General features: G+C 38.5%; 1 protein-coding gene across 1 annotated transcript in view; it reads right to left on the bottom strand.

Moving 5' to 3' along the window:
* The window catches only part of USP6NL (USP6 N-terminal like), a 136462-nt gene that overhangs the window by 105034 nt on the left and 16220 nt on the right, over positions 1-15208 (bottom strand). The gene's annotated exons all lie outside the window — the stretch shown is intronic.

Here is a 15208-nt window from a genome sequence, read left to right as displayed (position 1 = left end):
CAAAAAAAACTACAGAGACAATAAAATGATCAGCAGTTGCCAAGAATTTGGGCAGAAGGAAAAAAGAATCAATTTTTAGGGCAGAGCAACCACTCCAGTGTTCTTGCCTGGAGAATCCCAGGGGTGAGGGAGCCTGGTGGGCTTCCGTCTACGGGGTCGCACAGAGTCGGACATGACTGAAGCGACTTAGCAGCAGCAGCAGCAGCAACTACTCTATGTATTACTGTAATGACAGAAGCACGTCATTATACATTTGTCAAGACTCATAGAACAAATGACTCAAGGAGGGAACCCTAAAGTAAACTATGGACTTTAGTTAACAATATTGCTTCAATACTGGCTCATCAATTGCAGTAAATGTACCACACTGGTGTAAGATGTTAACAACAGCATTATAATGGAACTCTTGGTACTTTCCACTCAAATTTTCTGTAAGCCTAAAACTTTTCTGGGAAGAAAAAAACTCTTTATAAAAAATTACAAAGGAATTAATCTATGTTTAATATATATTTAATCTGCATCCCACTCTTCAGACTTTAATGCAAAGATAAATCCAAAGAGAACAGAGTTTAATAGGAGAGAGACTGCTTAACACAAAAATCTGAACTACCTACATACATGAGAGATCCACGTGGCCTGGAGGACAAGGAATATTATAATTGCCCTTGCGATGGGCTGCCTACAAACACTTGTAAGCTACTTCTTTTTTTAACAGAAAAACTTTTACTTCAATCTTGGATCCTACATTTGAATTTTTGTAGGCCAAAACCTCCAAAACCACTAACTTTTGGCCAAGCCCCAACACCACTGACTTACTTTTCCTTCCCATCACTTCCAAATCCAGCATCTCCAGAGCAGAACCAAGGGAGAAAACCCATGAGCAAAGGAGAAAGATGACGAGAGAGAGAGAAACCCAGCAGGCTGGAGAGACAGTACTGTCCATCTGCTTCTGTGTGGACATTTCAACTGTGCCATTTTCCCTTCTCCAAAGGAGAATACAAGGCAAAAATCAACTTCTTTCAGATGAAAGGGGACAAACAGGTACTGTGTAACCAATGATGTAAAGAAAAAAACAGTCTGGCAGAGAAAACAAATCTTTTCCCACCATATCTCCTTCAACAACAAAAAAAGAAACAGGAAGAGAGAAAGAATAAGATTGAATTTGATCACATTTGTATATTCTTCCTCACATTCATTTAATAAAACCATGAACAAGTTCACTGAAGCATCTTTGTGGCCCTAAGTGAAAAGAAATACAAGAGAATCCATACACTCTAAAGCAGAATTATACTACTATCCATACCAAATAGTGTTACAGACACTTCAAACCAACTCCTTAGAATCTTAAAGAACTACAAACACTAATTTAACAAAGTCTCTGCTTTTTTTCAATTTACATCTTTAATAGTTTTTATTTCAAAAAGAATACATGCTTATTGTAGAAAAAAATTATCCAAAAATAAGTCAAAAGAAAATAAAAATCTTTCTCAGGCCCACTGTATAGAGATAAGCACTGCTAACAACCTTTTAGACTTTTCATGTACTTTCTGCTTGCTGATTTAACCAAACTGAGGCAACAGTATACATACTCTTTTGGAACTAATTTGTATTTTCGCATTTCTGAATATTTCATCGACATCTTTTTCATAAAACAAACACAGACATGGCTATGTGCACTGTGCTCTGTCCACAAAATTTTTTGATCAAATGAATAACAGCCAGCATCTTTTCATTCTTGGCAAAGATTCAGATTCTTTTTCTACCCAATTTTCAGAAAACTTCTTTGGTTTTCCTGGAAATATATTTCAGAATTAAACTACTGTCATTCTTTTTTCAGAACATGTAGATAAATGAGAAGAAAAAATGTGAGAGGTTACCCTTCTCATGACAAAAATAATTTGTAAATATTCAAGATGTCAGTCAGCCTGCAGATAGAAAAACACTACTGAATGTTAAGCTGCAAACCCACCTCTGACTGGTCTCCTCTTGGGTTAATAAACCAGTTAATATACTTCACTTCCTTGTCATTCTACCTTAAGTATGAGATATAATCACTTTGCTCTAGAATTCTGAAAATCAATCTCTACAAACTCATCAATATAAAATACAATATATACTGTTTATAAAAAATAAAAGTTGCACATTCTTTCTATACCTAAAACTATACTATTTTCTGTCCAGTATTCCTAACAATTCATAATGAGCATTTAAAAATTAACGTTGCCAAAAGCTCCTATCTTGACAGATTTTCTTCATAGGTGTAAAGGTAAATGTCCTGAAACTGTAGGACATGGAAGGAGCCACAGACATGTGTTTATGGATGATAACATTATCCTTGTTTTACATAATCTCCAAGAATATTAGATATAGTAACTGCTTATGAATGAAGTACCTGTATTAATGCAATCAAGCTAGCTATTCTTCCAAAACTAGTTTTTAAAAATATTTTACCAAAAAGGGCAATCCATTTTACTTATAAAAAGCAACCAAAAAACTTTTCAACTCTGTAGCTCAGTGGAAACTGTCATAAATATGCACAAAATATACCTTACAAACAAGGAAATAGACATATTATCCCAATATAACTTCACAAATTCTTAATGTACTGTCTGTATACCATAAGTGCATGTTAAAGGCAATAAAATCTCATTAATCCTACAAAACATTAAGCACCTAGTATGTATGCACAACACCTAGCAGGCACCGAGTAGGTAACAATATCAGCTGCTGGTTATTACAGGGTGACCAACCTTCCACCTTTCCCTTATCCAAGAGTAACTGGCATTAAACAAGTAATTACACAGTTAATTACTGAATGACAACTGAATTGACTACTGTGAATAATTACTAGATGACTGAGCATGTGTCCTTAAGTGGAAAAAGTGTGAATTAAAGGCCATACCTAGTACATTATAACTGAACATATTCCAATTTCTGAGTTACCACATATCAAATCTTTAAAGTACGCTTCCTTCTGTGCAGAAATGACCTCTCTTCTGACTTTCCCCAAGCTACATGTAGATGAGTGCAGATATGGAAAGAAAAGAGGCTGCTAGTCATAATAAGGAAACTTAAATATGACTTTATTTTCAAAATCAAGAATTCAAACAAAACACAACAGCCAGGCAGTCTGACCTCCTCTAGATACTAACAAAACTATAAAATAACATTAGTAGTTTTAAAAAATTCATTACCATTAAGAAAACACATATAAAAAATCATTTACGTCTATGTTTATCCCTTAAATCACAATTCAATTTGGAATAAATCATAATTCATCACACAGCATCAAATATTTGTGTGTGGACATACATATACATGTATGTAACATACAGATATAAAGACATAGGGATTTCTAGAGAGTTCACAAAAGTGCTTGTGCATATAGACACAGCAGTCCCTTCAACATTCAAAAAGACCTTTCCAGAGCTTCCTCAATGCAGTCTGTAATCACCACAGCACATTAACCACCAAGACAGTCCCTGACAGGACAATATATTAAGCAGAACCGATCCTATCATTCTCTGCTCATCCTCTCTTTCTGAAACCTTCTTCTTCCTCTGCCTTTTCTGTATACTGTGAGCTCGCTCTCCTCTGATCACCACAAAATGAGGCATGTCCCAAAAGAAACAAATAAAAGCTCCAATAAACATACAAAAACTGTATTGTTCCATAATAAATTTTTGGAGACACAAAAGCATTATCCAAGGTTAAAAATCTGTGATTTTTCAGGAAGAATTCTGGAAGACTGTTTTAGAAGAATATGATACAACAGAAAGTGTAAATAGTGAGCACATGAAAAAAGATATCCTAACCATGATACACCACCTCAACCCCATTAGGATGGCTGCTGTCCAAAAAACAGAAAATAACAAGTGTTGGCAAGGATGTGGAGAAATGGGAATTCCTGTACAATTCAAAATGGTGTGGCCACTATGAAAAACAGTATGGCAATTTCTCAAAAAATTAAACATAGAATTGCCATATTATCCATCAATTCCATTTCTGGGTATGTACTCAACAGGAAGCAGAATCTCAGAGGGATATCTGTACACCTAGGTTCACAACAGTCCTATTCACAGAAACCAAAAGGTGGAAGCAAACCAAGTATCCATCAACAGCTGCTGCTGCTGCTAAGTCACTTCAGTCGTGTCCAACTCTGTTCGACCCCATAGACAGCAGCCCATGAGGCTCCCCCGTCCCTGGGATTCTCCAGGCAAGAACACTGGAGTGGGTTGCCATTGCCTTCTCCAATGCAGGAAAGTGAAAAGTGAAAGTGAAGTTGCTGAGTTTTGTCCAACTCTTAGCAACCCCATGGACTGCGGCCCACCAGGCCCCTCCGCCCATGGGATTTTTCAGGCAAGAGTACTGGAGTGGGGTGCCATTGCCTTCTCCTTCCATCAACAGATGAACAGATAAACAAAATGTAATCCACACAGTGGAATATTATTCAGCCTTAAAAAGTAATGAAATTCTGATACATGCTACCATAGGGATGAACTTTGAGGACAGTATGCTAATCAAAATAAGCCAGTCACAAAAAGACAAATACTATTTGCTCCCTCCAACAAGAGGTACCCAGAGCAGTCATATTCATAGGGACAGAAAGTAGAATGGTGGTTGCTAAGGGAGCAGGGGAGGGGAACATGAAGCTGTTTGATGAACACAGAGTTTCAGTTTTGCAAGACACAGAGTTCTAGAGATTGGTTGCACTATAATGTGAATATATTCAACACTATGCTAGCAAAGTAATGCTCAAAACTCTACAAGCTAGGCTTCAACAGAACATGAATTGAGAAATTCCAGATGCTCAAGCTGGATTTAGAAAAGGCAGAGGAACCAGAGATCAAATTGCCAACGCCCATTGGATCATCAAAAAATCAAGAGAGTTCCAGAAAAACATCTACTTCTGCTTTATTGACTATGCCAAAGCCTTTGGTTATGTGGATTACAACAAACTGGAAAATTCTTAAAGAGATGAGAATACCAGACCACCTTACTTGAGAAAGCTGTATGCAGGTAGAACATGGAACAAGGGAATGGTTCAAAATTGGGAAAGGAGTATGTCAAGGCTGTATATTGTCATCCTACTTATTTAATTTATATGCAGAGTATATCATGCAAAATGCAGGGCTGGATGAAGCACAAGCTGGAATCAAGATTGCCAGATACTGAAGAAATATCAATAACCTCAGATAAGCGATGATACCACCATTATAGCAGAAAGCAAAGAAGAACTAAAGAGCCTTTTGATGAAGGTCAAAGGGGAGAGTGAAAAAGCTGGCTTAAAAAAAAAAAAAAGCTGGCTTAAAGCTCAACATTCAAAAAACGAAGATCATGGCATCTAGTCCCATCACTTCATGACAAATAGATGGAGAAACAATGGAAATAGTGAGAGACTTTTATTTTCTTGGGCTCCAAAATCACTGCAGACGGTGACTACAGTCACGAAATTAAAAAATGCTTGCTCCCTGGAAGAAAAGCTATGACCAACCTGCTGCTGCTGCTGCTATTAAGTCGCTTCAGTCATGGCTGACTCTGTGCCACCCCATAGATGGCAGCCCACCAGGCTCCCCCGTCCCTGGGATTCTCCAGGCAAGAACACTGGAGTGGGTTGCCATTTCCTTCTCCAATGCATGAAAGGAAAAGTGAAAGTGAAGTCGCTCAGTTGTGTCCGATTCTTAGCGACCACAAGGACTGCAGCCTACCAGGCTCCTCCGTCCAAGGGAGTTTCCAGGCAAGAGTACTGGAGTGGGGTGCCATTGCCTTCTCTGATGACCCTAGAAAGCATATTAAAAAGCCGAGACATTACTTTGCCAACAAAGGTTCGTACAGTCAAGGCCATGTTTTTTCCAACAGTCATGTATGGATGTGAGAATTGAACCATAAAGGAGGCTGAGGATCAAAGAACTGATGCTTTTGAACTGTGGTGTTGGAGAAGTCTCTTGAGAGTCCCTTGAACTTCAAGGAGATCCAACCAGTCCATCCTAAAGGAAATCAGTCCTGGGTGTTCATTGGAAGGACTGATATTGAAGCTGAAACTCCAATACTTTGGCCACCTGATTCAAAGAGCCAACTCATTAGAAAAGACCCTGATGCTGGGAAAGATTGAATGTAAGAAGAGAAGAACAAGGAGAATGAGAGAGGACAAGATGGTTGGATGACACCACCAATTCAGTGGCCGTGAGTTTGAGCAAGCTCTGGGAGATGGTAAAGGACAAGGAAGCCTGACATGCTGCAGTCCATGGGGGTAGCAAAGAATCAGACACGACTGAATGACTGAACAACAACTGAACTGTACTCTTAAAAGCAGTTAAGATGGCATTTTGCATTTTGGATATTTTATCACAATTTTTTTTAAGTTTTCCTGTCTAAAAATCAAATATGCAACTGAAAGCAACTTTATGTTGTTTTGAGCCTACTAAGTCACCTACTAGTGATGGTGAAACTGATATTCTGTATATCAACTACCAGGGTCACTATAAATTGATGTCATTTTTTAAGAAAGACAGGAAGATTTAAGCAAAAATATTTCAGTATTATAAATCTAGCCTAAGGAGTTATAGGCTTTTTTTAAAGAAATAGGGCAAAATCACCAAATATATTCATTTTGCAAACCTTTCTTTAAATGAACCATCTTAAAAAAAAAAAAATAGGAAATAAACAAGTTACTATGCATTGTTACCTTTAAGGAATAAAATTATGAATTCTAATTATAAAAACTATTATGGAAATATGGTAACTAAAATCAGTGTTAGAAATCCAAATATAAAAGTGCATATACACTATGAACCCAATTATATCAAAATATATATAGCGAGACAATACCAGAGGGTCATGCAAAAAAGCAAATGAATGGGGTTACCAAAGACTTTCTCTCCTTTCCAAATGGACTTATTTTAATGTTATGGTTATACTTTAAAACAACAACAGTGAAAGGGAATTAGTGAAGATGAAGAAAACAGAGTCGTTTAGATGAGATTAGGTAAAATTAAGTACAAAATGGAGGCAACGGGAGAGTGTTCATCTGAACTAAAGTTGCCAACTTTAATCCCCTCCAAACACCTATTTCTACAAATGCTGAATTCACCTCCATTTCCTAGTCTCTCAACTACAGATCTTTACGCCTGCCGTTTCTTCTGTTTAGAACCCTCTCCCCCTTGCTCTCCACTTAGCCAGCCTCAGCTGGAAGATGATTTCCCCAGGGTGGGCTTCCTGTGCTCCCCAGGGAGAGGCTCCTGGCTCCTGCAGACACCTACATCTCCTGTCTGCACTCCCAGCACTGGGCTGTCCGTCTTCCCCACTAGTTAAGGGCTCCATGAGATGCTGGTCTTGTCCTTGTCTATTAATAAATCCCCAAAGACCAACACAGCAGCAGTGCACGGGGAGGTGCTCACTAATACTTGTTGTACTAAACAAAAGCATTATTAATACTTATTCCAAGTCATGGATTCTCTTCCTTAAAATCTGTTTTAAAATCAGACTCAAACACAACTCCTAAAATATTTTAAGAAATTAATTTATATCACCTGTCTCAGTGTTGTCTAAAAACAAGTTTTGAACCTCTTATACTTTTGCAATAGTCCATCAATTTTCTAGCTTCCAATATACCTTTCAATTATTAAACTTTTAAGAGTTATAACTATAGATGGTAAGTATTCTGACATTTCACATTAAATTTAATATAACCCATAAATCTCTAAAACCGAATGGGAATTGGAGCCTTAGTATGTTCATTTATTCTATTTTAGCTAAAGAAAATTTATTAGGACAAAGAAGCATCAGGTTATGGGAAGGGCTAATCTTTAGTGAAGCAAATTCAATTAATAGATGAAGAGCTGCAGCTGGTTTACTGTTATTAAAAAAAACACTAAATTTAACACTGCTATACCTTATTTCACAGTACCTGTTCAAGAGCATCTTGAGATTTCTGTCAATGTAATTCAAAACAGAAATCATACAGAAAGGAATTTCTCTTGATAAAAGCCAAATGTTATCTCCTTTCAAGGTCATCTCACATTCTAGAAAATATTTTATTGCCATTTTTCGAAACCTTCATAATTAAGCAAAATAGAAACTTGCAAAGCAGAACGATAAATCCTGTTCTTATGGAAGATATTTGAACTCTATTTCAATTAAAGAAAAAATGGGAAAATTTTCTGCGAAAGAACCAAATGGGAAGGAAATGGAGCGATCACTACACAGTCCCCCTGTCCCTTCCAGAACTTCCTGAGGAATGCCCCCAAACCTGTCACACAGGCCAGGGTGGATCCTGGCAGAGGAGCCTCAGATAGTCCTAACCTGAGGGACGCTCTGTGAAAGAAGTGGCCTGCATTGTGTAGAACACAACATCCTGTGAGATAAAGAACATCTGAGGAACCTTCCAGATTACAGGAGACTGAAGACACCAGACACTAAATGCAAGGTGTGAATGACACTCAGCTGGACCCTGCACTGGAGAGACAGAAGTGCCACAATTACTGGGGAAACTGTAAACAATGAGGTGTGGTCTGTAGACCAGATAAACACAATCTATTAAAGCAGTTTTACTGTGGTCACGTTATGAGAGCCTTCCTCTTCAGGACTACTTACTGAAATACAAAATGGAGCATGACATAGGCAACCTATTCTCAAATGGTTCCAAAATCAGTAACATGTATTTTTTAATAACACACATTCAGATACTTAAAAATAAAATACAGAATTGATCCCATGGGAAAAATAAAGTTGGACCAGGTGGGAAGGAGGGATAGAATTTCACCTGCTTAGAACAGATACACACTTAGACAGAAAAAAATAACTTAAGAAGGACAGCACTGAAAACCTAGAGGTCATTACTGTCCACGAGAATGCAGCTCAATAAATTCAAGCAAGTTGGAAATTCAAATTCTGTTGTGCCATAATTGTCACAAACAAGTTTGCAGAGTTCTTCCAACACTGATAATACCTAGTTCCTCCTTTCCTGACACATAACACTTCCCACTTGAGCTATATCTACATATCACATAAGGAAATAGCAGAAAGTCATGAAGGGAAAATAGAAGAGATCAACTATTTACAAAAAACTTAATACACTTTTGCTTTTCGAATTTTTTTAAGTTATAGTCAAGCAAACATATTTTGTTCTACTTTGCATGTACTAGAACGTAACGAGGTTAACCAGTGAGATCAAACACAAGACTTTACAGGGTTAAAAGCTTTTACCATGCATCCAATAAACTCCATTCTATCCTATTCTTCTAGAATCCAAAATAGGCAATAGCACTTTTAAAAGGCATTGCGATTCCAAATGCCCCACAATTTAATGTAAGATGTATACGAGTGCACACTAGTGTTTAACTGTAATGTTTCTACATTCCATTGTTTAAAGCTTAACACCTGACCGCTCCAAAAGTGTAAGTGCAAAGAAAACTGTTGTAGCTCCATGGGTACCTGGGTAATGCCAGCAGAAGTCAGCTTCTGAACTTAGTGGGGAAAACAGCACTCTACTACCATCTGCCTATACAATGACCACCATCTCTGAACTTGAATAAGAGATAACTCATATAAGAAGTGTTCACAGGCTTCCCTGGTGGCTCAGAGGTAAAGAATGCGCCCGCCAACGCAGGAGACACAGGTTTGATCCCTGGCCTAGGAAGATCCCACAAGTCACAGAGCAACTAAGCCTGTGCGCCACAACTGCTGAGCCTGTGCTCTGCAGTCCGGGACCCACCACCACTGAAGTCCACGCCCTAGAGCCTGTGCTCCTCAGCAGGAGAAGCCACCACAATGAGAAGCCTGCACACGGCAACGAAGAGCAGCCCCCACTAGGGAAAACCCTGTGCAAAACAAAGAACAAGCACAGCCAAAAATTAATTAATTTAGTTAAATAAAAAAAGAAAGAAGTATCCAATCCCATTTGGCTTCCTAACTTCTGGACCACAATCATGACAGAAACATATGCAACATTTCCTGTTTTAAAAAACTAACTATGGCTCAGTGCTTAAAATGGGAATCAGGGAAGAGGGTAAGGGAACCTGGGGAAATCTTTCCACTCTATTCTTGACCCTCTCAGCCCACGGCTTTAAAGAGAGGCTAGAAAGAATTATTTCATAATCACTTTTCTATCTACAAAAAAGGGGAAAAAAGGTAACACCAAAACACCACTTTAGATCAGTTTTGAGGGAGAAAGACAGAGGCTAGAGAAATTTAATACAAATTTCACACATCTGAGAAATGAGAGGACAACCATACAATGACATCCATCATATACATTCACAGGCTCCAATTCCTTTAACAGAAAATGTCTATTTGACTTATCTTTTGATAAATGAAAAATACTAAAAGTCACACCTATAATATTTTCATATAGAAATTCATTTTAGATAAGTTTATGTATGAAATTTTCAAACCAGTACATCAGTTCTAATAAAGTGGATTCAAGAAACTGCAAAAATCAAATCCTATTTTCTGAAATTAGCATCCTTTTCAAAGAGATTTCTCTCAAGATTTTGTGAAATGCAGCTATGTCAGTATTTAAAATGCAATTCAACTTAAATTTTCTTTTCTTTATCTTCTGTGGTACAAAGCTATTCCATAAGATAGGACATATATTCCAGATAGACTATTGTTGTAGAGAAGACAATACTTAAGGAAAGTATTATCTTACTTGCTGCATGATTTTTTCTATTTAATAAAACTCAGAAGAATCTTTATGCTACCCCTCAGGGGTTTAGTAACCTACTCAACAGTTATAGCATTATCTGCTCTCGTGAATGTTAAACCAAGTCTTCTTCAGCATTGTCTCTCAGTCTGTGCTCCAATGAATGATGATATTTGTTCCTCTTACTAGAAAGACACAAATACACTACATCCCAAATTATTCACCACCATTACCTTTTCTTCATATAAAAGAGAAATATTTCATATTCAGAACTGACTCAAAAAACACACTCCACCAATTAGGCCAAAGGGCAGAATCAAACACTCCCAACACAATAGACTCATTCCTGGATTGCCCAGTCAACATCCAAAAAGACTCTTAGGAAACATGTCATGCAATTACTTACAGAGCAAAACTTTTCCAAATAAAGTGAAATAAATGCAGAAGTAAAGATTTAAAAATTTAAAATAGACTGGATGAACTTCATCTTTTTAACTTAAAACTTGGGAAAAGAAAAATAAGTAGTACCCTAAGTTATCACTTTTGGTGTTTGTTGCTATTTTGGCTTTTTTAAAAAAAAATTAATCAAAATAATCATCTAGAAATTATTAAGCACTGCTCTTTACACAAACTACTCTTACTGTTACAATCTCCATCAAAGATCTAAAATATCCATTTTAAATTACAGCCAGACTTTAAATATAACAGCTTTATTTCATTTTTGACACCATCTGATAAAATAAAATGTTTAATAAATCTGGGAAATGCTGCTGCTGCTTCGACTCTGTGCGACCCCATGGACAGCAGCCTATCAGGCTCCCCAGTCCCTGGGATTCTCCAGGCAAGAACACTGGAGTGGGTTGCCATTTCCTTCTCCAATGCATTAAAGTGAAAATGCTAAACATTGCTAAATATGGCAAATATAGAAAATTAAGACCAATTTAAGTACTGAAAAATCAAAAGGCTTTTTGTCAACTGTAAAAAGCTAACAATTCACAATGAAATGCACATCACAGCAGCACAACATATTTCACAAGATACATATTCAGCCTCAGAACTTGACAGAATATATAAAAATCTAGAATAAAAGCCGAAAAACATCTTAAAGCATTTAACAAATTCTTTAGGTCTTACAGTTGGGGCCTCCCAATTCATGTGTCAGGATATACAGAACCTGATCTCTGGGCCTGGCCTGAGGTGTCAGAGCTGGCTGCCTCCAAGACCCCAACGTCTGCATCAGTTTATCCCACATGCTGTACAGCCACGGCCAGGTCCTACACGGTTCATGACATGCAAAGGGCGAGGAAACGCTACAGAGGCACATACAAGTACCCAGTTCTTGTAATCTCTAGAGAAACACTGACAAAATTTCTAGTTACCCAACAATCTCACCCAAATCTAGGTTTGGAAATCCTATCTAGATTTTAATGACGTATCTTCCTATTTCTTAACCTGTGCCATATTTTACCGTATCTTCTCCAATGTTTGTTTCAAAAACAGAAACTCTGATTTACTCAGTCCCCTCCCACCTTTATGAAAACTGACAAGCCCCTGGGAGCTGCAGCACAGCAAAGACCATGACAACATTCCCTAACCCATGGTCCCCATCATCCACTCAAGAATGATTGCCATTGCTAGAGAAAATCAAGTTGGCAAGAGACAGAGACTCAAAGCGTTATTTCCAAGGGAGCAAGGAAAGAGCTGAAAACTAAGAACAAAACTAGGAAAGGCAAACACTGCCTGTGACCCATCTTTTTAATTTATATCTAACAAAAATGTCTCTTTATCAGAGGAATTTTTCCAGAATGAAATCTTAAGTAGTCCCCCTCACTGAGGTCCCTCAACAGTTCTAAGCTGGGCACTATAACCCAAGTCCAAACCTCCTGAAATGTGTTCACCATGGACCCTGATTTCATCTACACCAGCTTTACCTCTCACAAGCTCTGTACTCCAGAATGTTCAACCACTCAGTAACACCCTCCTGTGGTCAAACCCTCACGTCTTTCTCACAGTGCTCCCCTACTTGGAACGCTTTATCCTATTAACACACACACACACTCTTCATGGGAGCAGCTCAAACTTCACCTAAGAACAATAACACATGGAACAGTTATCACACAGAAGGGGGTCACACAGGAACACTCAAATCCATGCACTATTTATTGAGCATCTACTGAGTGCCAGGAACTAAGCTTAGTTCGGAGAAGGCAATGGCAACCCACTCCAGTACTCTTGCCTGGAAAATCCCACAGACGGAGGAGCATGGTAGGCTGCAGCCCATGGGGTCGCTAAGAGTCGGACACAACTGAGCAACTTCACTTTCACTTTTCACTTTCATGCATTGGAGAAGGAAATGGCAACCCACTCCAGTGTTCTTGCCTGGAGATTCCCAGGGATGGGGGAGCCTGTTGGGCTGCCGTCTATGGGGTCACACAGAGTCGGACACGACTGAAGCGACTTAGCAGTAGCAGCAGCAAGAATAAGTCTTTACCCTGAAGGAGTTTACAGATTAGATAAAGACTGGAGTGAACGGGCCAGTGATTTTCCTGGAGGAGATCAGCTGCAAGAGTGAGGCAGGCAGCGTGCTCTGGAGGAGCAGCACCCTGGGGCTCCCCCAGCGAGTGAAGGGGTGCATGGATGGTGGAGAGGAGCTCTAGGATCCAGGGAACTGAACAGAAATTGATTTTTTTTTTTTAATTTTAAATGTGATGTAAGGATATGAGACTTCATTATAATCCCAGTGGTTAAACCCCCAATGGCATTGTTCATGCTTTGCAGCTCCCTGTTTTCACAACAAACACTGAGAAATCACTGATAAAATATAAAGACAAATGACCAAAAGGACATTACCTGTGCCCCTAACAAGTTAAACATCTCCACGGATCAGAAATCTCACAGGAACACAAAGTGTGAGCCTAAGCGAGGCCAGGAGGTCTGCCGGGCTCTGGGCCCCAGACAGGAAAAGGCAGCAGGCAGGCAGTGGGCTCTCAGGGATTAACATGAGTTGATCGGATCGGGTAGCAAGGGCTCCAAGTGAACTAGGATCAGCAGCAGGCACTTTGCTGAAAACCAGGCACTGGGGTGGCGCTCTGCCTTCTTTAGGGAACTAGATCGAAAAGATTTGTGCTAACTGCACTGAGGCCACAGCCTAGGAAACGGCTGACCTCTTGCCAGCTGACCCAGTGACCAAATCTGTGATATCCCCAACGTCACGGGGGCCAGGGCCTGGTCCACTAACACAAGACCTAATTCTGATCTGGGAACTCTAAAGCCAGGCAGAGACAAGGGCAAAACTGCCAGACCAGCAGGGGAAACCAGAGAGAGAAAGAGACAGGAAAAAGAAAACTCCCATCACAAGAAAACTCCCGTGCCTGCAAAATTACAGAACATGATGTCGACACCAGTAATATCAACAACCAGAACATAAATTCACTGCAGACAAAACAAATCATCAAACGACCTGAAAAAGACTAAAATAAACATGTTAAAGACCCTCAAAGAGATAAGTAACAAGAGAAGTGAAAACATTTTAAACACAAACAAGCAGAAATGAGAAATGAACTAGTGGATATAAAAAAGAACCGATTAAAAATCTTGCAGATGAAGTATAACCATTGTAATTTATAAATAAAAATGTTTGTGGTTCCAGTACTCATCATCAGACGCCTAGTAAGCCACCCCTCCCTCTACCTTCAGGCTCACAGGGCTCTGAGTTTTGCGGGACAGCCGTGTCAGACTCCAAGACTCAAAAATGAAAGACCTCTGGGCATTTGTCCTCAAAGAACTTGCCATCTGTAAGTGACACTACTAGACCACTAAGATTACAAAGTAGAACAAAATTTAAATTTCAAAAAAAGTAAGCATTTCTTAAGTTAAAATGCTCTTAGTGTTCATGAGCTCATACTACCATCTTTACTAGAGTTGGCACTCGACAAGAGAGAAACATTCTCACCAAATTTCACATGAATGGAGCTGAAATAACAAAAGCTGCTTCTTTCTTAATCTGTATTTGAACTCATCTGGCAACTATCCTTATTTATTCAAAGCACACAACCAAAAAAGTAACCCACTGAAAAGTCTCCAAAACCCAAGACCACAGCTTGCAGTATTACTTTTAGTAGAAACTACTCAAAGATCTCACAATAACAACAGCTTCACTTTCACTTATCAACTTTTGCCTGATTATTCAAATTGATGAGAAAAGCTACTGTATTCCTATCGAGGTTAATATAATCAGTACGTGAAAAATTTTAAACTCTGTGCTATTATATTCTAATAAGAAAATATTAACTTCATCCCAGTTTCCCTTACCAAAAAGGCTGTACTCTAAAAGCACACAACAGTCACAGGATCCCAATCAAGATAAAATCTTAATTCTTTCCTCACTCTCTAGAAGTAAACAATTAAAATAGTAAAGTCTAGTTCTCCTGTTCATGAACAGAAGTAGAAAGGAATGACAGGAAATATTATATATACTATCCCCTTACAACTGAGAAGATAAAATCTATTTCAAAAGATAAGTCTATAAGATAGACTTGGTTCCTTGATCCAAAGACACTGATATAG

The sequence above is a fragment of the Bison bison genome, unplaced genomic scaffold (assembly GCF_000754665.1).
Source record: "Bison bison bison isolate TAMUID 2011002044 unplaced genomic scaffold, Bison_UMD1.0 scf7180017864337, whole genome shotgun sequence".
In the NCBI taxonomy this organism is placed as follows: Eukaryota; Metazoa; Chordata; class Mammalia; order Artiodactyla; family Bovidae; genus Bison; species Bison bison.
The sequence above is the reverse complement of the archived record's forward strand: the minus strand, read 5'-3'. Positions and strand labels throughout refer to the sequence as shown.